Here is a 25,723-nt window from a genome sequence, read left to right on the forward strand (position 1 = left end):
TAGAAATAAAATTTTCACATCAGATATATGTTAGAATATTTTATTTGTACCTCTACACATCAGGAGCATAAGATACTTCTTTTATTCATTCAATTAAAAAATGCTAAAATAGATGTCAATTCAATTATTCCAAAATTTCAACTATAATAAAATTTAGTGAACCACTAAAGAAATGTAATACAGTAACATTTTCATTAGCTTGACTACCATATCATCAATAATACAATGATATATTACTAATAATTAGAAGAAGTGCTGTACTTCACATAACAGTCTCAATAGAAGGAAAAAAAATGAACTCTCAAAAAGGTATTAGTTATTCTGTACTTGCATTGACTTACATGTTAGGGCAGGATGAGGTATATTGTAGCTTGAAACAATCTCAAAATCTCATTAGTTAAAATGACCAGAAACTAAATTCTTGAGTTTTCAACAAGTTTTTACTAGTCCAGACAACTCTCTAGGTCGATTATACTCTACGACTCCAAGACTTAGTTTGTTTTTATTTAATAGCTGCAGCATTTCAACATGAGACCGGCACACTAATCAGAATGAGGAAAGAGAAAAATTGGAGAAGTGTCACTTCTGCTTTTATTCTGTTGCCCATAATTAGGCACACAATCCTATCTAATAGCAAGGTACTGAGGAAATACAGGCTCCCAACATGCCAGGGAAAGGAAGGATAATGGGCTGGTTTCAAGCAGTAGTAACACTGTGTTAGGCCATTCTTGTATTGCTATAAAGAAATACCTGACACTGGGTAATTTATAAAGAAAAGAGGTTTAAGTGGCTCGTGGTTCTGCAGGCTCTACCAGCATAGCTCCAGCATCTGCGTCAGTGAGGGCTTCAGGAATCTTACAATCATGGGGGAAAGCAAGGGGATGTGCCATCTGCTTTATGTGGCAAGAGTGAGAGCAAGAGAGAGAGGGGAGGTGCTACACACTTTTAAACAACCAGATCTCATGAAAATTCACTTTCTATCACAAGGACAGCACTAAGGCCCTCATGGGGGACCTGCCCTCATGACCCAAACACCTCCCGCTAGGCCCCACCTCCAACATTGGGGATTACATTTCAACATGAGATTTGGAGGGGACAGGCATCCAAACTATATAAAGCAGCTATCATAATTTTAAAAATGTAAAGGCAATTGTTTGTAATCTCAAATGAGAATCCAACATTATATGTTAAAATAAAAAGCTCATAGCTTAAAAATTATATATCAAACATGATTAAAATAAATATGAATAAATAATAGTTTATCTGAAAATATCATAATTTGCCATGAAGGCGGTCTGAGCTTAGCTATCTAGATGGTAATCACGATTATTTGGAAATTTGCTATTATTTCTTCCCCCTTGAAAGCTTTTGGATTACATTTTTAAAATTGCTTTATAGTCTCTCAATTCTCCTATTTCTTGCACAAACACGTTTTCTTCAAAACCTCAAAGCTTATAATATGTGATAAAATTTTATCTTTTATTAGAAAATCTCTAGGAAGTGATCAACACCACAAATTAAATCAGTTAAGTCCAAGATATGGTAAGGATGATTGGTATGTATTATAACTGAGATACAGGAATAAGCAGCACTTGAAAAGGCCAGGAGAAAAAGTCCTTGGCATCTCCTTGGCATCTAAGTCCTTAGGGGATAATTAGCAACTATTCTATCTGTTGATCTCAAATATGCACTTAACAACAACCATGATTGAGGAAGTATTTCTTCTGAGTACAGTTCCCCTGTAATTGTTCTGCAGCAGTAGACAACAAGACTAAAGACTCAAGAAGCTTCCATTTCAATGTTATATTCATTGTTTATTCAGAATATCTTTTAAAAAGTTTTCCAAGTCCCAAAGTGATTTGAGGACAGAGTTACCAAAAAAATTCCTTTAACCTCAGTTGTAGGCAACACATTTAAAATTTACTTTCCCATTTACATGTTTAACAATAACGCTATACATGTTACTTTATAATAGTTACAACATCATTAATGCCACTTTAATTTAAGAAATAAAAATTACACTAGAATAATATCATTGATTTTCAACACCTGAAGAAAAAATATTTTTAGTATCACATGCTTCTGAAACAGTTATGACACAATTTTTTTCTTTTTAATTTCTTATTTAAATATAAGAATTAGTATATAGTCTAAATTTATTTCTAAAGAAAGATAGGACAGGATCAATGTATGACTGATGAAACAACCTCACTTCATCAATTGACCATGGAACTCCGCAACTTGATTAATTGCTTCGGGTTAAGAACTAAAATAAAAATAGGAACATAACTTTGTATAGTTACTTTAACTTTGGAATGAGAGGACAGTAGTAGATACAGTGAATATGTGTGTATGTATGTGTGTGTGTATTTGAATGAGTGTTTATATGTGTGTATTTGATACAGTGTATATGTATGCGTATAGATATATATGTATATATGTGTATTTTTTAAAATATATATGTATATACGTGTGTGTGTGTATATATACATATATATATATGTATTCTCTATGCTTATATTGAAAAGAATAGAGTGCTTGAAATTTCCCAAAAAGATAGAGGTTTGAGTTTAACATGAATGAGCTATCTTCCCTCTCAATTTCCTCTGTAACATAAAATAACAGCCAGGGCAGGAAAACTAATAAAACAGGAAGGCTTTTAATAAAAAAAAAGATTACAAGTGACAGAAAACTGAACATTTTAAAAGTCTGTAACGAAAATACCAGTGTTGGCAAATATGTGGAAGAAATAGAACTCTCATATATTGCTGGTAAGAGCGTGAATTCTCATAAATGTTATGGAAAATTGTCAGCATACTCTAAAGCTGAAAATGTGCCTACCCTTTGACCTGGTAGTTACACGATCAGGTATACACCAACAGCAATGCATACATATGTTCACTAAAAAAAGCTTATCAGCAGAAAAATGAATAAACTGTGTTACATTTACAAATGGAATCCATTATATCAATAAGAATAAATAAGCTGTAACGACACATGACAACATTAATGCATTGCAAAAACAAGATATTGAACTAAAGAATTCAGAACGAAAAGGTCACATATTCCATTCACATATAATTCAAAAATGGCAAAACTAATGTATAGTGTTAAACAACAGGACAGTGGTTTCCCTTGAATGTCACTGATTGACTGGAAGGGAGCATGAAAGGAGCTTCTGAGGTGAAGGTAATGTTCTCTTTCTTGAGTTATGCAAGTTTATTCAGATTATAAAAATTCATTACTTACGATATTTCAAAAATTAGTTTTTAAACTTCTTAGCAAAGAGATACGTTTATTTTTTCACATAACTGAAAAATTCAGATTACGTACAAGGCTTCAGGCAACCTGCTTCTCAGGAACATAAACTCTGCCTGTGTTTCAGCTCTTTTCTCCTCTGTGCTGATTTACAAAGCTATGTGTAGTGCAAAGAGGACTTCCAGGCATTGCAGATCTTTCCTCTCAAATATAAATTCAAAAGAGAGTAAATTTCTCCTTCTGTAAATGTCTTCTTCCTCAACAGACTATACTCAGCTTGGTGACCATTATTTGCGTCAATCAGCAGAGCCACCTAGAAGAGAATGTGCTGATGACTATGGATTCAGTCAAACACCCTCGCATGAAAGTTGGTGTGGGGTCATTTTCTTCCAGACTACATAGACTCAGAAGTGGAAAGAATATTTTCTATTAAAAAAAAAGAGAGAGACAGCAAACAAGCAAAAGAACATGGGTTCTTATCAGAAATAGGATGAATGCTATGTATCGCAGGTCAAGATATCTCTCAAGCAATCTAGAATAGGTTTGATTTGACCTTTAGGGCCTGCACTTTTCTTATATTATTAAACTAATTGGGAATTTTGAGTGTCACAAGGGAAGTTTCCAACTGACTTGCTACCATGAGTGAGATGCTTAAAAATCCTGGCGAGTCATCAGTGTTATCTGCCATGGTGGGCTCAGTTGCTTCCAGTTCCTGTAGTGTCCAACGTGTCCTAGCAGGAATTATTATTGCATGTGATATCATTGTGTTTGAAAGCATGAGCAATCGAAGGAAACCAGAAGACCCAAAAACAGAGAAGTAAACAAAGAAGAGCAATTTCACAAGAAGTAGAACTTATGGAAATGTCAGATGAGATAAATAAAGAAATATGATCTGTCAAGTATACCAGGAATAAAACAATTCGTGGAACAAAAACAAGAAAAAAACTTTTCAACTTAAATGTTTCCATAGTTAAACTAAAAATAATAGTTATGATTAAAAGTTAAGTTGACCAGGAAGATCTATTGAAAGAATTCCAAAACATGTAGAAACAGCATAAATGACGGCAATCACCAGTGAAAAGATGAGCTATTGAAAGCAAAGATAGGAGAATTTTAATGTGTATAAAAGGAAATCCTGAAATAAAATAAAAAAGTGGTAGAGAGAGGTAATATTTAAACAAATAAAGAAAATTTCTTTGTTTGAAGAAAGACGTATGCCTGAAGATTGAAAAGGTTCCCTGAGTCCCTGAGAGGATTAATAAAAAAGGTAATTTATTTACACATATCCTGGTGAATATTTTGAATTCCAAAAGTAAATAGAAAGTATTATAAGCTTCTATAAGGAAGTAATTTTCAAAGGAAAGTGAATCCAGCTCATATCTGTCTTACTTATAATATTAAAACTTAGCCAGTTAATGAAATATTATCTACTGAGACAAAAGGAGACAGATTCAAGTCACTATTCACCCATCAGAGTAAAGGAATGACATTTTCAGAAACACACGGATTCAGAAACTATATCAGCAATGTGTTCTGAGGAGAATAATCATGAAAATACAATAACCAAACAACAATTAAATCAGAACTGAGATATTGTAAAAGATAAAAATCATAGTGGAGAAATAGTGGTAATGTCTCTGCAATTTATATAATTGACTCTAAATGGATAATGCTATTGTGATTGGGAAATTGTAACAGTGCTTTAAAATAAAGTTTCTTTAAAAGTTAGACAAACTCAGGAAAAGCTTAAAAACAGGTTTCAGTGAAATCCAGGGTCTTGAAACTATGAGGAACGGAAAAGGAGTAAAAGCATTTTAGCTTTCACATCTAGGAGAAGGGGATGCAGCAGAAAGTGTAATTACCCCATACTCATATTATTTCTCTTCCTCAGTAGTAGAAATTCAATTTTATTCATACCAGCTATGCATTCAAACAAAAGTGACATTCTCTGTTATGTCTTGCAGAGAGAAGAGCTGTGTGATCACATGCTAGGCAATCTGTATATATGGAAGTTTTCTATCTGATGGCTGGAAGGCTACTAAAATGGTTTCTGACCAAGCTGGTAGGTGTGCCTATTTTGCCTTCTCCCTTTCTCCTTGCTGATGCCTGGAATGAAAATTTAATGGCAGGAAGTCAATGCACTAAAATAAATGAAAAAGAAAGAAGTTAAACCAAAAATAAGAAGAGGAAATTAATAATGATGGAATTAACTAAATGAAAAAACCTAGAAAGAGAAACTAAATACATATTTTAATATTACCAATATAATAAATAAACAAGTGTAGATTGATTAGAGGATAAAAAGATAGCCAAATTAAAAATATACAGGCACACACCTGGGCGCGGTGGCTCACTCTTGTAATCCCAGCACTTTGGGAGACCAAGGCAGGTGGATCACGAGGTCAAGCGTTCAAGACCAGCCTGGCCAAGATGGTGAAACTGCATCTCTACTAAAAATACAAAAAACTTTGCCGGACATGGGGGCGGGCACTTGTAACCCCAGCTACTCTGGAGGCTGAGGCAGAGAATTGCTTGAACCCGGGAGGCGGAGGTTCCAGTGAGCTGAGATCGCGCCACCGCACTCCAGCCTGGGCGACAGAGTGAGACTCTGTCACACGCACACACACACACACAAATAGATAGATATAGATTATAGATATAGATATACAGGCATAAGAATGCAAACTCATTTACTTACGTATGTGTGTGTGTGTAGAAAGAGAAAGGAAATATTGCTAGAAACCTGATAAAGGAACTTTTAAAAATAATGAAAGACTAATAACTAGATTCTCAATTTAAAAACAGAGAAAATCCAGGTGATATTTATCATGTATGGGGAAAGTACAAATCATTAAAACTAGCTAAGGAATAAAAATCTTGAATATACCATAAAAATACAGATAATTAAAAGTTTAAAGATAAAATCAATGTATTGTTTTACAACTGAGTTTTATTAGGTAATTTTAGTAGCTTTCAAAAAATAATGTCCTATATATCCATTTATAGAAAAATGGTTGGATGAACTGTAGAGCATTCATGATATAAAGTATTATTCAACTATGGAACAAAATGACAGATTTCTCTCTATTGATGAGATAAGACTTACGTGATGCAGACATTTTTTGAACATATTATGAAAACTCATTTTAACACATTAATGTTACTATGTTTCTGAGGGATTTGATTAGAGAATTATTTTATTCTGCCTTATCTTTCAAGAAGTTTTACTCTTATATAATAGTTAAGATATCCTTTAAAATGTTTAAGTGGCCAGGTTATTTTACCATCTTTCACTTCAAAAATAGTCTATTTATATGCTAAGTAATATTATACAAAAGCTATTTTAATTTCACAGAAAAGTAATTATACATGACAAAACATTTAAGCAACATATATAGCCCCAAAATGGTTCAATGTGTAAGACATCAATATTAAGTTAAATGTTTCATTTGTCTTGATAACACCATGTATTTAGAAAATTATTATCCATAATATCCATGATATATTATTATGTGAGGAAAGTAGTTTACAGAATTATATTAGGGAAGTAACTAATTTACTTCATTTTGTTGTGTAATATCAAATAGCAATACTATGCTTAATAATAGAAATACTGGGTTTTCATTACATTCATTACATTTCATTTCATTGTAATTTCATTAGTTTGAATCCGAACGATGGACAAGAGATCTAGGGATAAAATAGAGATACCAAGGAACAACACTTAAGAGGCTACCGTATTAGTTTTCTATTGCTACAATGACAATGCACTATAAAGTTATTGTTTTAAAACAATACAAATGTTTTCATTTACATTATTGGAGATCAGAAGTCTAAAATCAAAGTTACATTCCTGCTAGTCTGCAGGCTATTTTCTGCTTCTAGAGGCCCCTTGCATCCTTTGGCTCATAGCCCCTTCCTCCATTTTGAAAGTGTATCACTCCAACCTCTGTTTCTGAGTCATACAACATCATACTTTAATCCTCCTGTCTCACTTTAATAACCCTTGTGATTACACTGGGCCCACCCATATAATCCAGAATAATCTCCACATCTCAAGGTCCTTAACTAAATCACAACTGCAAAGTACCTTTTGCCACAGAAGTTAATACATTCAAAGGATCCAAACATATGGACGCAAACATCTTTGGAGGGCTAGTGGCTATTTACTGCAGTTATTAACCACCACATTGCATCAATACTATAATGTCCATTGGCTGAAAATTCTTAATAAATCTACTAACATTTTCCTACTAAACTGTAAATATGAATATTTTGTACTCAAGATACAGATGAGTCGAGATACAGAGTTAGGGCAATGTTTTCAGCTCCAAAAAAACAAAGAGCATCTAGTAGTAACTTAAAAAAACTAATATATTTATACAATTTCAAAAAATGAAGAGGAAAAGAAACTAGTTCAGAATATTTTCTGATTATTGTATGTAATTTTAAAAAAACTACGACAAATGTAAATAAAGTATAAAATCTCCACTCTTAAATTATGAATAACACTGAAAGCCACCTTAACCATGTGAATTATATGCCTAAGTATAATTTGATTGAATATATTATAAATCATACAACTTTAAATGTACCTAGGACTTTTCCTTTTGGGGAAATGAAAAGATTCATTTTTACTTAACACATCAACTAAAATTTGTAATTGTCATTATATGTTAGAATTCCATTAATGGCTAAGCAAATAAATATTTTAATCAAAAAATTTAAAATCATAATTAAATCGTGATAAAATATAAAGTTAACTATAGAATGTTTTAACAAAACAAAAAATTATCTCATGAAGCACTTTGCAGTTGATTATCCTGCTATTGATCTCTAGAATTTCAGAGTTTTGTTATTGGAAAGAGATTGGCAGATGTTCAAGTAAATGGGTTCCCTTTACAAATCAGCAGAATAAAGTAGAATAATTCAGTGATTTATACAAGGTCATAACACTAATTAATGTAAAGTAATATCTCTAAATATATAGTCGTATAAAGCAGACTTTTTTTTTTAACACATTGTGAAAACTCATTTTAACACATTAGTGCTACTTTGTGTCTAAGGGGTTTGATTAGAGAATTATTTTACTCTGTGTTATTTTTTCCAAGAGGTTTTACTCTTACATAATAGTTAACTTATATCCTAACAAATGCTGACATGGCAAGTTTAGTTCACTATCTTTCAGTTCAAAAACAATTATTTTTACATGCTAAGAAATATTAAATTTTACAAGTTATTTTAATTTCATAGAAAATTAAGTATAGATGACAAAACATTTAAACAACATATATATCCCAAAATTGGTTCGATGTGTAATATCAATGTTAAGTAAAGCATTGCATTTGTCTTGATAACATCACGTATTTAGAAAATGAGTATTCATGAGTAAATGTATATTCCATATAAAATGTCTACAGTATTTATTAATTCTTTATGCTTAATGAAATGTCTTATTTCCTAGATTAAAATGTCGTTTCATTGACTTGTTTTATATTTCACTATGGCAGAATAAAAATGTAAACATTTAAATAACAAATGCTTTTGAAGGAATGCTAAACCCACTGGAAGAAAATTTCTGTAAACAATTAAATATCCTCATAACAGGTATATTCAGCATTATATTTATAATATTTTTGGAATGTTAAAATGTATATATGTTTAATAAATATAACTGAAAGTTATATTTGGTGGTCAATTTTAAATAATATAAAGTTGATTGTGATACTTTTGTGCAAACCTTAAAGCATCTGGACCATTAAAAAATTTAATCTTCCAAAATGTCATCTCCCAAAAGTGATGAATATTGGAGTTTGTTTTAACGTCATGTTATTTTATTGGCCACATTGGTGTAGTCAGAAATGTCCAAATATTTGAATTGGTTTTACCTTTGTGTTAATTTTATTGGCTACATTGTTTAGTATAGTCAGAAAGTCCTGAGACATCATTAAAGAGATTCTTTATTAGAAATAAATGTATATGCTAAAGCTTAAATAAACATATTACTTTACTTTTTATAATACAGTATACTTTGAAAAATTTTAGAAATAAATTTAAACAATTAATTACATAATGCCTTACTACTGAGTGTTACATTTGGAGTTATATACATGCTGAGACTCTATCTATAGAATATAAGGACCAAACAATAAAACCAATCTGAGAGAAGGCTTAGATGAAGTTATGGCATGATAAGACTAGTGTTGTTATGAGAAGACGAAGAAACCAGTGCTCTCTCTCCCTCTCTGCCATATGAGGACACAGAGAGAAGGCAGCCATCTACAAGCCAGGTAAGAGACTCCAGCAGACACTGAAAGTGCCAGTGTCTTGATCTTAGGCTTCCTGACCTCTAGAAGTGAGAGAGAAATATTTGTTATTTAAGCCACCCAGTCTATAGCATTTTGCTATAGCAGCCCAAGAAGACTAAAACACAAAGGGAGAGGGGAGGGGCAAAAGAGGAGGAGGAAGAGGAGGAAAAGAAAGAAAATCTTGGTAAAATTCACTGTTAGACTGTAGGTTGAGATAAATTGATTAACTGATATTTTTGCTTTTCAACTGATGATATCAGTATTGTGTCAAGAAAGTCAAAATCAGTTTCCATCTAATCATCTGTACATATAATACTGCTGTTTAACAGATAATAATAATTGTTTATATAATATAAAGTACACTATTTGTTCATTTATAATTCAGTACATTATGTACTGTTGACAACTCTTATTCTACAGATATAATGCACAATAAGATGAGTGAACAATGATGTAGCAACATATCTCTGTCAATGGCAGAATGCACACACTGAAACGTATTGGTCAAAAGTCTGCCCCTGAGGTAAATGCACATGTAACTGTAATTCTTATAAACATCCTTATGATCTGAGAAGTGAATCTATACTGTCTTGCCTTATGGACCTCTCACATATTCCTACTGTTAATCAATGATTCCTGATTACTGTGATCCCCAAAACTGCAACTTCCTTTACCTCTAAAAGAGGGTTAATATTCACTATTTCATAGGATTTTTAAGGGTTAAATATGTCTTGTATATAAGGCACTTAGCATGATGTCTAACACCAAGTAAACACTTCCTATATGACAGAAATTTATTATTTAGCGATTTCCATATTTAATGTCTAAAATGGATTTAGCTGTACATTTTCTAAGGTATTAGATGTTTGAAATCTCATTAGTCAGTGTAATGAAGCAAAAAACATAACCAATGTAAACAAGGAATAAGCATATTTTAAACCCATAGCTAGATGTTTGATAGATAGAGTTGTACTTTGTTTAATACACTGTTACATTTCTTGTGAATCTTAGAGATGCCCTATCAAACATAGAAATAGTATCAGGAACTCAGCATTCATTGATGAATTATAACTCCTCTTAAAATTTATAATCAAATGCTTATTTTGTTTTATTATTCTAATTCAGCCTTTTAATGAACAATTTTTAATTTCCCTATAGTAAAATTTTATAATGAACTCCGTAAGACAGGAGAGTATATACGGAAAATTCATTTACACTTAGCTTGTTAACAGTTCAAGTATGAAAGAGGGATTCATATATTTGAATTTATTTTCTAAGGGAATCTCTTTAAATTCAAGTATATTTCCATAAATCTGTTATGTTAGTCCTCTCATAAGAATGCCTTACAAAAGTATGTCTGCATAATTTTAATCATTGGCATTGACTTTCTTCTAGCAACGCAATGGTAAAATGATTCTCTACTAATTTTCTCAGATTCCAGACAATTAAATACAATTAAATTGTAACTTATCTTTTAGAACTCTAAATCTTAAAAGACTAAACCCAATTTCCAAAAGTTTTCAACTTAATATCACAGTAAGCATTGGAAGAAACAGTTGTATTATTGAAGTTTCAAAGCTGGTCAATTTGTTTTTCATATTTTTAAATATTAGAACAGTTTTAGATTGTAAAAAAAATATTGTAACAATTTTCCCTATTATAAACAACTTATATTAGTGTAGCACATTTATTACAACTAAGAAACCAGCTTTGTTCCATTATTATTAAAGTCTATACATTATTCCGGTATTCTTAGTTTTTACCTACTGTCTTTTTTCTATTCCAGGATCCCATCCAGGATGCCTTCACTACATTGAGTTGTTTTTTCTCTTCAGGTTCCTCTTGGCTATAACAGTTCGTATTTAATATTTTTGACTGATTTTCCAGTAGTTTTTTTTTTAATTTATTCCTTAAATTAGTCTTTCCTTTGGAATATTAGTTTATAGTAGTAGAGATACATTAGTATTCTTAGGAGGACTGGTGGACTCAGATCTATATTGATCTTGTCTTTGAAGATCAAACCTATTAAATTTCAAATTTGTTTTGTACTAGAGCATTCTTCACACAAACACTTGTGTCACTGAGAATTAATTGATCTTCTTACTATTAAATGCAAGTTAGCTCAGATATTGTGCATGCAAATAATTTTTTCTTATAATTTTGCTGTCTCTGGCAAATAAATAAACTAGAATTTATTTCTAAATTATCCATGAGTATAGATACAACATTCTCTTACAATGCACTGGTACTTGTATTGGAATCTTAATATGACTAAACATATAATAACAACCTATTGAATCTGTTGCAGTTCTTAGTGGTGAAAACTGAGGAATGAAAATGTTTATTTTTTTTAAAGGCCAGCCAAGAATATGCCCTATCATTGAATTTGTTCTGCAGAGCAGATATCAGAAAGAGGGTTTAAATTTAAATGAGTGGCATAAAAATTCACCATGAAATTATTTTTGCAAATGTGTACATCAATAGAAAACCACAAATCTGTTAAAAGTAGTTTTATATGGAACTTTCTAATAAAATATGAGGGTATTTAATAAAAAAAATTCTCTAATGGCTGAAAGAATCAAGGAAGTACTCAAAACTGCCTAAATTTTTCCCTTAATTAAGATAGTACACTGAAAATTTTAGCTTAAAGTTTGATAGAAAAATAAAATCAGGAGGGCGGAGCAAGATGGCCAAATAGGAACAGCTCCAGTCTCCAACTCCCAGCGCGAGCGACACAGAAGACCGGTGATTTCTGCATTTTCAACTGAGGTACTGGGTTCATCTCATTGGGGAGTGCCAGAGGATCAATGCTGGTCAGCTGCTGCAGCCCGACCAGTGAGAGCTGAAGCAGGGCGAGGCATTGCCTCACCTGGGAAGCGCAAGGGGGAAGGGAATCCCTTTTCCTAGCCAGGGGAACTGAGACACACAACACCTGGAAAATCGGGTAACTCCCACCCCAATACTGCGCTTTAAGCAAACAGGCACACCAGGAGATCATATCCCACACCTGGCCGGGAGGGTCCCACGCCCACGGAGGGTCCCACACCCACGGAGCCTCCCTCATTGCTAGCACAGCAGTCTGTGATCTACCAGCAAGGCAGCAGCAAGGCTGGGGGAGGGGCGCCCGCCATTGCTGAGGCTTAAGTAGGTAAACAAAGCTGCTGGGAAGCTCCAACTGGGTGGAGCTCACAGCAGTTCAAGGAAACCTGCCTGTCTCTGTAGACTCCACCTCTGGGGACAGGGCACAGTAAACAGTAAGAAATGCAGCAGACACCTCTGCAGACGCAAACGACTCTGTCTGACAGCTTTGAAGAGAGCAGTGGATCTCCCAACACAGAGGTTGAGATCTGAGAAGGGACAGACTCCCTGCTCAAGTGGGTCCCTGACCCCTGAGTAGCCTAACTGGGAGACATCCCCCACTAGGGGCAGTCTGACACCCCACACCTCACAGGGTGGAGTACACCCCTGAGAGGAAGCTTCCAAAGCAAGAATCAGACAGGTACACTCGCTGTTCAGAAATATTCTATCTTCTGCAGCCTCTGCTGCTGATACCCAGGCAAACAGGGTCTGGAGTGGACCTCAAGCAATCTCCAACAGACCTACAGCTGAGGGTCCTGACTGTTAGAAGGAAAACTATCAAACAGGAAGGACACCTACACCAAAACCCCATCAGTACATCACCATCATCAAAGACTAGAGGCAGATAAAACCACAAAGATGGGGAAAAAGCAGGGCAGAAAAGCTGGAAATTCAAAAAATAAGAGCGCATCTCCCCCGGCAAAGGAGCGCAGCTCATCGCCAGCAACGGATCAAAGCTGGACGGAGAATGACTTTGACGAGATGAGAGAAGAAGGCTTCAGTCCATCAAATTTCTCAGAGCCAAAGGAGGAATTACGTACCCAGCGCAAAGAAACTAAAAATCTTGAAAAAAAAGTGGAAGAATTGATGGCTAGAGTAATTAATGCAGAGAAGGTCATAAATGAAATGAAAGAGATGAAAACCATGACACAAGAAATACGTGACAAATGCACAAGCTTCAGTAACCGACTCGATCAACTGGAAGAAAGAGTATCAGCGATTGAGGATCAAATGAATGAAATGAGGCGAGAAGAGAAACCTAAAGAAAAAAGAAGAAAAAGAAATGAACAAAGCCTGCAAGAAGTATGGGATTATGTAAAAAGACCAAATCTACGTCTGATTGGGGTGCCTGAAAGTGAGGGGGAAATTGGAACCAAGTTGGAAAACACTCTTCAGGATATCATCCAGGAGAACTTCCCCAACCTAGTAGGGCAGGCCAACATTCAAATCCAGGAAATACAGAGAACGCCACAAAGATACTCCTCGAGAAGAGCAACTCCAAGACACATAATTGCCAGATTCACCAAAGTTGAAATGAAGGAAAAAATTTTAAGGGCAGCCAGAGAGAAAGGTCGGGTTACCCACAAAGGGAAGCCCATCACACTAACAGCAGATCTCTCGGCAGAAACTCTACAAGCCAGAAGAGAGTGGGGGCCAATATTCAACATTCTTAAAGAAAAGAATTTTAAACCCAGAATTTCATATCCAGCCAAACTAAGTTTCATAAGTGAAGGAGAAATAAAATCCTTTATAGATAAGCAAATGCTTAGAGATTTTGTCACCACTAAGCCTGCCTTACAAGAGACCCTGAAGGAAGCACTAAACATGGAAAGGAACAACCGGTACCAGCCATTGCAAAAACATGCCAAAATGTAAAGACCATCGAGGCTAGGAAGAAACTGCATCAACTAACGAGCAAAATAACCAGTTAATATCATAATGGCAGGATCAAGTTCACACATAACAATCTTAACCTTAAATGTAAATGGACTAAATGCTCCAATTAAAAGACACAGACTGGCAAACTGGATAAAGAGTCAAGACCCATCAGTCTGCTGTATTCAGGAGACCCATCTCACACGCGGAGACATACATAGGCTCAAAATAAAGGGATGGAGGAAGATTTACCAAGCAAATGGAGAACAAAAAAAAGCGGGGGTTGCAATACTAGTCTCTGATAAAACAGACTTTAAACCATCAAAGATCAAAAGAGACAAAGAAGGCCATTACATAATGGTAAAGGGATCAATTCAACAGGAAGAGCTAACTATCCTAAATATATATGCACCCAATACAGGAGCACCCAGATTCATAAAGCAAGTCCTTAGAGACTTACAAAGAGACTTAGACTCCCATACAATAATAATGGGAGACTTCAACACTCCACTGTCAACATTAGACAGATCAACGAGACAGAAAGTTAACAAAGATATCCAGGAATTGAACTCATCTCTGCAGCAAGCAGACCTAATAGACATCTATAGAACTCTCCACCCCAAATCAACAGAATATACATTCTTCTCAGCACCACATCGTACTTATTCCAAAATTGACCACGTAATTGGAAGGAAAGCACTCCTCAGCAAATGTACAAGAACAGAAATTATAACAAACTGTCTCTCAGACCACAGTGCAATCAAACTAGAACTCAGGACTAAGAAACTCAATCAAAACCGCTCAACTACATGGAAACTGAACAACCTGCTCCTGAATGACTACTGGGTACATAACGAAATGAAGGCAGAAATAAAGATGTTCTTTGAAACCAATGAGAACAAAGATACAACATACCAGAATCTCTGGGACACATTTAAAGCAGTGTGTAGAGGGAAATTTATAGCACTAAATGCCCACAAGAGAAAGCAGGAAAGATCAAAAATTGACACTCTAAGATCGCAATTAAAAGAACTAGAGAAGCAAGAGCAAACACATTCCAAAGCTAGCAGAAGGCAAGAAATAACTAAGATCAGAGCAGAACTGAAGGAGATAGAGACACAAAAAACCCTCCAAAAAATCAATGAAGTCAGGAGTTGGTTTTTTGAAAAGATCAACAAAATTGACAGACCACTAGCAAGACTAATAAAGAAGAAAAGAGAGAAGAATCAAATCGACGCAATTAAAAATGATAAAGGGGATATCACCACCGACCCCACAGAAATACAAACTACCATCAGAGAATACTGTAAACACCTCTACGCAAATAAACTGGAAAATCTAGAAGAAATGGATAATTTCCTGGACACTTACACTCTTCCAAGACTAAACCAGGAAGAAGTTGAATCCCTGAATAGACCAATAGCAGGCTCTGAAATTGAGGCAACAATTAATAGCCTACCAACCAAAAAAAGTCCAGGACCAGATGGATTCACAGCTGAATTCTACCAGAGGTACAAGGAGGAGTTGGTACCATTCCTTCTGAAACTATTCCAATCAATAGAAAAAGAGGGAATCCTCCCTAATTCATTTTATGAGGCCAACATCATCCTGATACCAAAGCCTGGCAGAGACACAACAAAAAAAGAGAATTTTAGACCAATATCCCTGATGAACATCGATGCAAAAATCCTCAATAAAATACTGGCAAACCGGATTCAGCAACACATCAAAAAGCTTATCCACCATGATCAAGTGGGCTTCATCCCTGGGATGCAAGGTTGGTTCAACATTCGAAAATCAATAAACATAATCCAGCATATAAACAGAACCAAAGACAAGAACCACATGATTATCTCAATAGATGCAGAAAAGGCTTTTGACAAAATTCAACAGCCCTTCATGCTAAAAACGCTCAATAAATTCGGTATTGATGGAACGTACCTCAAAATAATAAGAGCTATTTATGACAAACCCACAGCCAATATCATACTGAATGGGCAAAAACTGGAAAAATTCTCTTTGAAAACTGGCACAAGACAGGGATGCCCTCTCTCACCACTCCTATTCAACATAGTGTTGGAAGTTCTGGCTAGGGCAATCAGGCAAGAGAAAGAAATCAAGGGTATTCAGTTAGGAAAAGAAGAAGTCAAATTGTCCCTCTTTGCAGATGACATGATTGTATATTTAGAAAACCCCATTGTCTCAGCCCAAAATCTCCTTAAGCTGATAAGCAACTTCAGCAAAGTCTCAGGATACAAAATTAATGTGCACAAATCACAAGCATTCTTATACACCAGTAAGAGACAAACAGAGAGCCAAATCAGGAATGAACTTCCATTCACAATTGCTTCAAAGAGAATAAAATACCTAGGAATCCAACTTACAAGGGATGTAAAGGACCTCTTCAAGGAGAACTACAAACCACTGCTCAGTGAAATAAAAGAGGACACAAACAAATGGAAGAACATACCATGCTCATGGATAGGAAGAATCAATATCGTGAAAATGGCCATACTGCCCAAGGTAATTTATAGATTCAATGCCATCCCCATCAAGCTACCAATGACTTTCTTCACAGAATTGGAAAAAACGGCTTTAAAGTTCCTATGGAACCAAAAAAGAGCCCGCATCTCCAAGACAATCCTAAGTCAAAAGAACAAAGCTGGAGGCATCACGCTACCTGACTTCAAACTATACTACAAGGCTACAGTAACCAAAACAGCATGGTACTGGTACCAAAACAGAGATATAGACCAATGGAACAGAACAGAGTCCTCAGAAATAATACCACACATCTACAGCCATCTGATCTTTGACAAACCTGAGAGAAACAAGAAATGGGGAAAGGATTCCCTATTTAATAAATGGTGCTGGGAAAATTGGCTAGCCATAAGTAGAAAGCTGAAACTGGATCCTTTCCTTACTCCTTATACGAAAATTAATTCAAGATGGATTAGAGACTTAAATGTTAGACCTAATACCATAAAAATCCTAGAGGAAAACCTAGGTAGTACCATTCAGGACATAGGCATGGGCAAAGACTTCCTGTCTAAAACACCAAAAGCAACAGCAGGAAAAGCCAAAATTGACAAATGGGATCTAATTAAACTAAAGAGCTTCTGCACAGCAAAAGAAACTACCATCAGAGTGAACAGGCAACCTATAGAATGGGAGAAAATTTTTGCAATCTACTCATCTGACAAAGGGCTAATATCCAGAACCTACAAAGAACTCAAACAAATTTACAAGAAAAAAACAAACAACCCCATCAAAAAGTGGGCAAAGGATATGAACAGACATTTCTCAAAAGAAGACATTCATACAGCCAACAGACACATGAAAAAATGCTCATCATCACTGGCCATCAGAGAAATGCAAATCAAAACCACAATGAGATACCATCTCACACCAGTTAGAATGGCCATCATTCAAAAGTCAGGAAACAACAGGTGCTGGAGAGGATGTGGAGAAATAGGAACACTTTTACACTGTTGGTGGGATTGTAAACTAGTTCAACCATTATGGAAAACAGTATGGCGATTCCTCAAGGATCTAGAACTAGATGTACCATATGACCCAGCCATCCCATTACTGGGTATATACCCAAAGGATTCTAAATCATGCTGCTATAAAGACACATGCACACGTATGTTTATTGCAGCACTATTCACAATAGCAAAGACTTGGAATCAACCCAAATGTCCATCAGTGACAGATTGGATTAAGAAAATGTGGCACATATACACCATGGAATACTATGCAGCCATAATAAAGGATGAGTTCATGTCCTTTGTAGGGACATGGATGCAGCTGGAAACCATCATTCTTAGCAAACTATCACAAGAACAGAAAACCAAACACTGCATGTTCTCACTCATAGGTGGGAACTGAACAATGAGATCACTTGGACTCAGGAAGGGGAACATCACACACCGGGGCCTATCATGGGGAGGGGGGAGGGGGGAGGGATTGCATTGGGAGTTATACCTGATGTAAATGACGAGTTGATGGGTGCAGCACACCAACATGGCACAAGTATACATATGTAACAAACCTGCACGTTATGCACATGTACCCTACAACTTAAAGTATAATAATAATAAATAAATTTTAAAAATAAATAAATAAATAAATAAATTCTCCAATTAAAAAAAAAAAAAAAAGAAAAAGAAAATCAGAAATTACTGTGAAACAGCATCACACCCAAGAAGGTCCAACATCCAGAGGAAAAAAAAATCCATGAGGATCATATCAAATATAATGACAATAAAATAAAACTATTGAAAAGATAGAGATACTTGAACAAAAATTTAACAGTAATTTTTAAGAAGATTAAAGTACAAAACACACACAGACAGAAATTCAAACTTCATTTTAAAAAAGAAAGTTTTAATTGTTGATATCTCTCTAAACTTCTGTAACAAATCTCTCTATATTATTTTAAATACTGATGGCAATGGTGGCTCCAGACGGCCTGCTGCTGCCATCACAGCAGGTGCAGCAGGGAGGCCAGGGCTGCATGCTCCATGGAACCAGCAGGAGCTGGGGACAAGCAGGAGCCCCACCTCTTCCATGCTGGGGTGGAAGCAGCTCCCTAGGTGCTGGGTGCTGCTGCAGCCACCCAAACCCTGGCTGCACATCCAGGCCTCACAATCCACAGAGCAGGCAGAAGCCCACCCTTCTGAGCAGGGCTACAGCCACCCAAGTTATGGCTGCAGATCCAAACCTCCCAGTGCTACTGGGGGACCAAGAACAGGCAGAACCCTGCCCTCATTGGGCAGCTGCAGTCATGCAAACCATGGCTGCAGACTTGAGCTTCCTACTCCACAGAGCAGACAGGAGCCAGGGCTGCCCCCCTCACCCCTGCTTTTGCAGGCTCAGAAGTGCTTGCTCAAGGGCATGCTCTAATCTAGGAGCAAAGTCTGGTGAACCTTGGCACCATAAAGGCAGCAGGAAGCAGATTCCTAGGCAGAAGGGGGAGGGTCCCCAGTGAGGCCCCACCTTCAGGCCAAGGAGGGTCTGAAGGCTGGGGCAGGCTGCTAGTCCCACAACCAGAGTGGGAACTTGTGGTGCCTTTGCCACCAGTCCATTGCCTTCCATGGACCAGTCGGCATGCACTTCCTCCCATCAGAGGCCCATAAAAGCCCTAGGCTCAGCCAGAGCTCAGCAGATGACAGGACCAGCTACAGAGAGGAGCTACCCTCCCTGCTGAGAGCTTCAGAGACCTGCAGAGATGTTAGGACTACTAGCTACAGAGAAGAACAACCCACTCCAGGGCCTCCTCTCTGCTAGAAGCTGGGAAGGCACTGGAATGATCAGCAGCAGAGAGGAGCCACCCACTCCAGCGCTTCCTCTCTGTTGAGACCTGCAAACATCTGGACAACCTGACTGCAGAAAGGAGCCACCCTCTCCAGGCCTCCTCTCTGCTGAGAGCTGCAGATGTCAAGATGACCTGCCTACAGAGAAGAGCTAACTACTGTGGGTCTCCTCCTAGCTCTTCTAACACTCAATAAATCTTCTCTTTATCTTGCTCACCCTCCACTTGTCTGCATATCTCATTTTTCCTGGATGCAGGACAATAACTTGGGCAGAGGTGCCACTGGCCACAGAGGTTTGTGGCCAGAAAAGTGGCACCCCAAAGATTCCATGATAATAGCACTCTTTCTTTCTTTCTTTCTTTCTTTCTCTCTCTCTCTCTCTCTTTCTCTCTTTCTCTCTTTCTCTCTTTCTCTCTTTCTCTCTTTCTCTCTTTCTCTCTTTCTTTCTTTCTTTCTTTCTTTCTTTCTTTTTATGGAGTCTCACTCTGTCACCCAGGAGGCTGGAGAGCAATGGTGCGATCTTGGCTCACTGCGATCTCTGCGTCCTAGGTTCAAGTGATTCTCCTGCCTCAGCCTTCCAAGTAACTGGGATTATAGGTGCCCACCACCATGCCCAGCTAATTTTTGTATTTTTAGTAGAGACGGCTTCACTATGTTGGCAAGGCTGGTCTCGAACTCCTGACCTCAGGTGATCCGCCCACCTCAGCCTCCCAAAGTGCTGGGATTACATGCGTGAGAACAATATCACTTTAATAAGCCAATATTATTTTAATTCCAAACTAGTATGACTCCAATTACAAAACTAAATTATAATGGTATAAAAATAAAACTACTAATCTCATCAGTTAGCCAAATATCAAGTATTAGTAAACATTAGTAAACTGAATATAGTAATTTATGAAAATAATATCTTTCTAAAACTCTCACAGACAATTGTCATAGCAGTAGCAGCCAACTCCTTTGGCACACTTGTCTTCTATTCTGGTAACTTCACACAGTCAATAGCTCAAATCTCCACTTAGAACACAGAGCTTTTCTACCAGCCTCCCTGGCTTCCACCTTTAGGAATCTTTGATTCATAAGAGAAGGCGTAAGCATACAAATTTCACTTTGTTGTAGGAGAAGGAGAAAGAGACTTCAAGTTGTAAAACCTAAAGTGGCTAAACTCCTGAAAGACAGTCTCTTTGTTCAGTGTCATCAGAATATTGTTTATTTTCTTCCATATCTGTGCCCAGCTTCACTGGACTCACACCTGCAAGCAGAATGTTGATGAAATTTGTGCATTTTTCAGTCTGAAAGGCTCTGAACTCCACTGGAGACTTACTGAATTGCTAATACAATACAATAAGTTTATTTTCTTTCTGCTTAAACTTTTCAAAAGTGGATCTGCTATTTGCAAGGAAGAATTGTGACTGAGATGAGCTGTTTATAATAGTAATTCAAACATCTTAAAATGGTAGGCAATTTATCAATAGATTTATTTCATCAACAAATTAAGAGAAAACACATATGATAACATTGACAATACCAAAATGACAGTTGATTATGCTGAATATATGTGTAGTAAACACCTAAGCAAGATAGCAGTAGACTTTTCCACCAAGAGGTTAATGACAATCCTGTTCAAACTCTCTATATATTATATAAATGGAAACTACTATATAGCTGTAAAACCAGCAGTACATCTGGATATATATGTAAAGACATAGAGAGTAGAATTTTTCATACTGACAAAAATTGCAAAGTGAATGTCCTTCAATGAGAGAATGGTTAAATAAACAATGACATATCTCAAAAATGCAACATTATTAAGCCATTTAAATGAATGATTATTCCAAACGATTGGTAGTAATTCTATCAGGTGTTATTGAGTGAAAATAGAAAAATACAGGGTACAGTGTGAAATATCTTCATGTTTTAAAAAAATCAAAATATGACCAAAATATTCCATATATATGTGTATCATATAAATACATACAAACGTGTAGAGAGTTACATAACTCAAAAGAAGAAAAGGAAGGAACAAACCTTGGTTCTTTAGCATGGGTTAAAGCTTGGTCATGGGCTGGGGAGAAGCTAAGGAAGGAAGGACAGGGGTTTTTGTTGGAGTAGGTGGAAGATTCTGGGGGAGGTAAGACAAAAATTTTTAAGGGAAAGAAAGAAACAGAGATACAGAAAATACAAAAATAAAAGAAAGATGACATCAATACGTAAAGCAGCATGTATATAATTCCTTTCATGTAATTTGCAAGCATTGTATATGTAGGTTTCTTCAAAGCATAAATACATGGAGGTAATATTGTGAGCAGCTCCCTAAGTGATGACTATGTGCCTTTGGGATGGAACATCATAGGTGAGCATGATCAGATCATTACTGTTTGTTTTTACTGTTATTTTCCTTGTTAGCCTTTAGTGTTGTTTGACATTTTAAATTACAGATATTCTTTTGAGAAAATTAATACAAAATAGTTTAGATTTCTCCCTCCAGCCATGACCGTATCCAGGAAGAAGGCCAGGGCTGCAGCCTGGCAGGAGCCTCCCTCGGGCAACAGCTCTGCCTGCGTTGGGCCCAGGAAATGAAGCAGGCCCCTCCAGCAGGAGGCGCAAGCGGCGGAAGCACTGCAACAGCAGCGGCGTAAGGACAGCAGCAAAGACCTTAAGGACAGTCTGTAGCTCCACTGGGCCCCCGGTGGGGACGGGATCAGGCATGCAGCAAGACCAGCAGCGGCGGGCAAGGCGGGACAGTGTGACCGTGGTCCTTACTCAGCCTAAGTACACCAAGAAACACGTCAAACTTGAAGGGTCGAAGTACAACGGGCAAATTTTGATTTGGAGGGCAGCCAAGTGGGACTTGATTGGTTGAAAGGAAGTTCCTAAACAGCAAAAGTTGCTTACGGCAATCTCGGTCAGAATTTGTGAGGGGCCTCAGACATATGGGTAGCTGCTAGGGTCCAGGTGTGGGCAGTGGTTTTTGATTAGTGTGCTGCTCACAGCCTCCTCATTACCATACAAGAGAAGCCGTGGAGCTGCCGTGGACAAGAGAAGGGGCATCTGGGACATGACAACACCAAGAGAGTGGAAGCCCCCAGACTCATCAAAGGTTTCAGTCACGAAATGATCCTGCCAGCAGCATGTGGGCAGAACCACACACTGACCTTGACAGAAACTAGCTCCTTGTTCACATTTGGGGAGAACAAGATGGCGTAGCTGGGCCTTGGCAACCAGACAGATGCTGTCCACAGCTCGGTACAGACAAGGTACCAAGGCCAGCCGATTACCAAAATGGCCTGTGGAGCTGAATTCAGTTTGATAACGGACTGCAAAGGAAACTTCTGTTCCTTTGGGTGCCCTGAATACGGTCAGCTGGGACACAATTGGATGGGAAGTTCTTCACCCTGATGCAGCCATTAGAGTATTACTGCAAACTGGTGCCCTTGTGATTGGCTGTCTTCATCCAGAAAGCAAAAGATGGGCAGATTCTGCCTGTACGAAACGGTTGAATGAGACACAGCCTGTGGCACTAACCACATGCTGGTTCTGGACTCCCAGAAGCAAGCCTTCTCAGGGCTTCATTGGCTATGGCTGGCTGGGCCATGCAGAGCAGAAGGTTGAGACTGTTCCCCCTCACCAGGTGAAGCTGTTTGACTTCCCTGGGCGTGGGGTGCCCCAGATCTATGCTGGTTATGATGGCTACACCTGCTCCTTTGCTGACAGTGAAGTGGGTGGTCTGTTTTTCTGAGGGACCAACACCTCTTGTGAGTCTACCATGTACCCAAAAGCAGGGCAGAACCTCTGTGTCTGGAAAATCTGGAGCTGGCTTGTCAGAAGAGCAGCATCATTGCATAACAGCATCACTAGCTGGGGCTTTGTTGCCAACATTCGGGCAATTGGCCTACCGGGACTAGAAACCAAAGTCTTTATAGTCCCCTGTCCAGCCAGAGCCTGTCACAGCAGTTGCCAGTTAGACATTGATCAGCCAGCCGTCAAGTGCATTCTCTGGTCCTTACAAGAAAGATCAGCCCTTTATCTAACAGCCTTTATTGCCTTTAAGCTTCAGTCTTTCTTTCTCTCCCCCGACCCAGACACTGACTAGTACTGGCCAGCCTCTTTCTGAGACTGGGAGTAGTGCTCTTCACTCAGCTGTCTTTAGTCTCCTTTGCTTGGCTGTGGTACCACATAGTTGGGATTATTGAAGAGTCCCCTTCCTCGCTGGTCAGCACTGATGCTGTGACCACTACCTGTGTCCCAGTCAAGTGCCCTGTGCTGGAGCTTGGCACAGTGTGTGCTGTGCAGCATTAGTTACAAGGGGCCCTTTCCGGAACCCTCCACTCATTTGAGCTCAAGAGAGGCAACAGCTCTGGCTGGAGGGTCCTTGTTTCCAGAGGATTTGGACTCGTTTGGGTGCTTTACAATAATTAATTCGTTCAGTGGTGCTTTTCGGGGAGATGGGAATAGAAATTAAGTGTGAGACTTGGGTGGAGGGGCAAGTTAAATATTGGTCTTTTCAAGTTATTTATTGCTTTTTTGTTACCACTTGTCATTGTCTTCATGTTAAAATGCCAAAAACGACTTGGTGGTTGCTTTTTTCCCTATTTTCCACCCAGTCACTCATTATGGTGACTTCTTCCCTTGCGGGGGACTTAGCAGTATCTGTCTGGGCCAGTCCCAAGGCCTTGTGGCAGGAGACCAGCCTGCATCTCTCCAAGACTTAATCTGACTTTGTACTCATCTCTATTGTCCTGTGTTCAATCAGGAGTCCATGGGAGAAGCTTCTGCAACTTCAGAGCTTTGCTAAACTAACCTCATTTGTCCGAATCACCGCAAAACCACCATCTCTGACTCAAACTTCCATGTGAAGGCCTAACTGGTTTCCCTGAACATATCTCTTTCCTGCAACGTGGCTCAGGGATCTGTGTTTCTTGTACCCCCGAGGTCTCCTTTATTGTGTGGTCACCAAGAAAGTTGAGGAGGCAGCACCAAGCACCCAGCCTTTGCAGGAGCTGCCCCCGGGTGGGGCTGGGCTTAGAGCTTCCAGTGGACTCATGGAAAGCTGGCAGCTAGCCTTTTCTGTAACCCTTGCCCAGGACTGGACAGGAAAAGGATATTTCAAGTGAAGAGCGGCTCACCCCCATCCCACTCCTTTTGGCTGATATTTCCAAATGAACTTCCTAATGTGTTAAATCCTTTAGAACAAGGAGTTGGGGGTGGGGGTGGGGGAAGGGGTGGCATGCACTCTTAAAGAAAGCTATACAGTGGCTCTGCTGGGAATATGGCATGGTGCTGACCCCATGAGCATTTGACTGATCTTCTAGTCAGGAAAGAGAATTTGAAAGATGCTTGGAGTGAAGGGGAATTGAAGACAGGGTTGTGATTTGGTCTAAGGCACCGAGTTTAATGGTGTAATTTTCATATATATTTTTTTTTCTTGGAGTAAACTTTTGAATAAACATTATTTTAAAAAACAAAAACAGTTTAAAAGGAAAATCAAACACTCTTCATGTGGGCCCTATGACTTATTTTAATGTCCTTTCTCTTTTTGTGTCTGTTACTACACAAAAACACACACTGAAAAAGAAATTATCAAAAAAATTAAGTTCATGATAGTAAGATTATTTTAGTTTTTCCCTTTTTAATTACATTGAAAAAGTAAAACACATACACACACACACATTTTTGTAGAAAACATGTAATAAGCCCAGCTGTTTTCTCACTCCAAAATATTTTCCCAACAAACAAAACTATATTTTTTACATCACTTCTGTTTGTTCTGAACAATTTATACCTTACCACTCAGCTGTCTCACATGCCATGCCATTTCTTCAAGTTTTCTTAGTTCTTCCATATACATAATTGATTTTCTTAAAAATCTAAACTCTCATATAAAGTTACTTATACCTATGCTTAGAATTAAAAATATTGTTTTGTACAGCAGTTTGGTCTTTATTTCCTTGCCTAACACTTTCTCTTTGTCCCTGTGGTTTCACCGATCTCTGTACTGAAACTTTCCATCAGTGAGCTCCCTCATGGGGAGTGCTGGCAGATAAGAAAAGAAAAGAAAGCGAAGTAAGGTATTTGTCCTCCTAGTTTCTGCCATGTGAGGTCATC

The 25,723-nt window shown here is 37.6% G+C and overlaps 1 pseudogene; it reads left to right on the plus strand.

The window, feature by feature from the left end:
* The first annotated feature begins 3,896 nt into the window (after positions 1–3,896).
* On the plus strand, positions 3,897–23,541 carry LOC112618419 (annotated as a pseudogene).
* The last annotated feature ends 2,182 nt before the right edge of the window (positions 23,542–25,723 follow it).

The sequence above is a fragment of the Theropithecus gelada genome, chromosome 2 (genome assembly GCF_003255815.1).
Source record: "Theropithecus gelada isolate Dixy chromosome 2, Tgel_1.0, whole genome shotgun sequence".
Classification (NCBI taxonomy): Eukaryota; Metazoa; Chordata; class Mammalia; order Primates; family Cercopithecidae; genus Theropithecus; species Theropithecus gelada.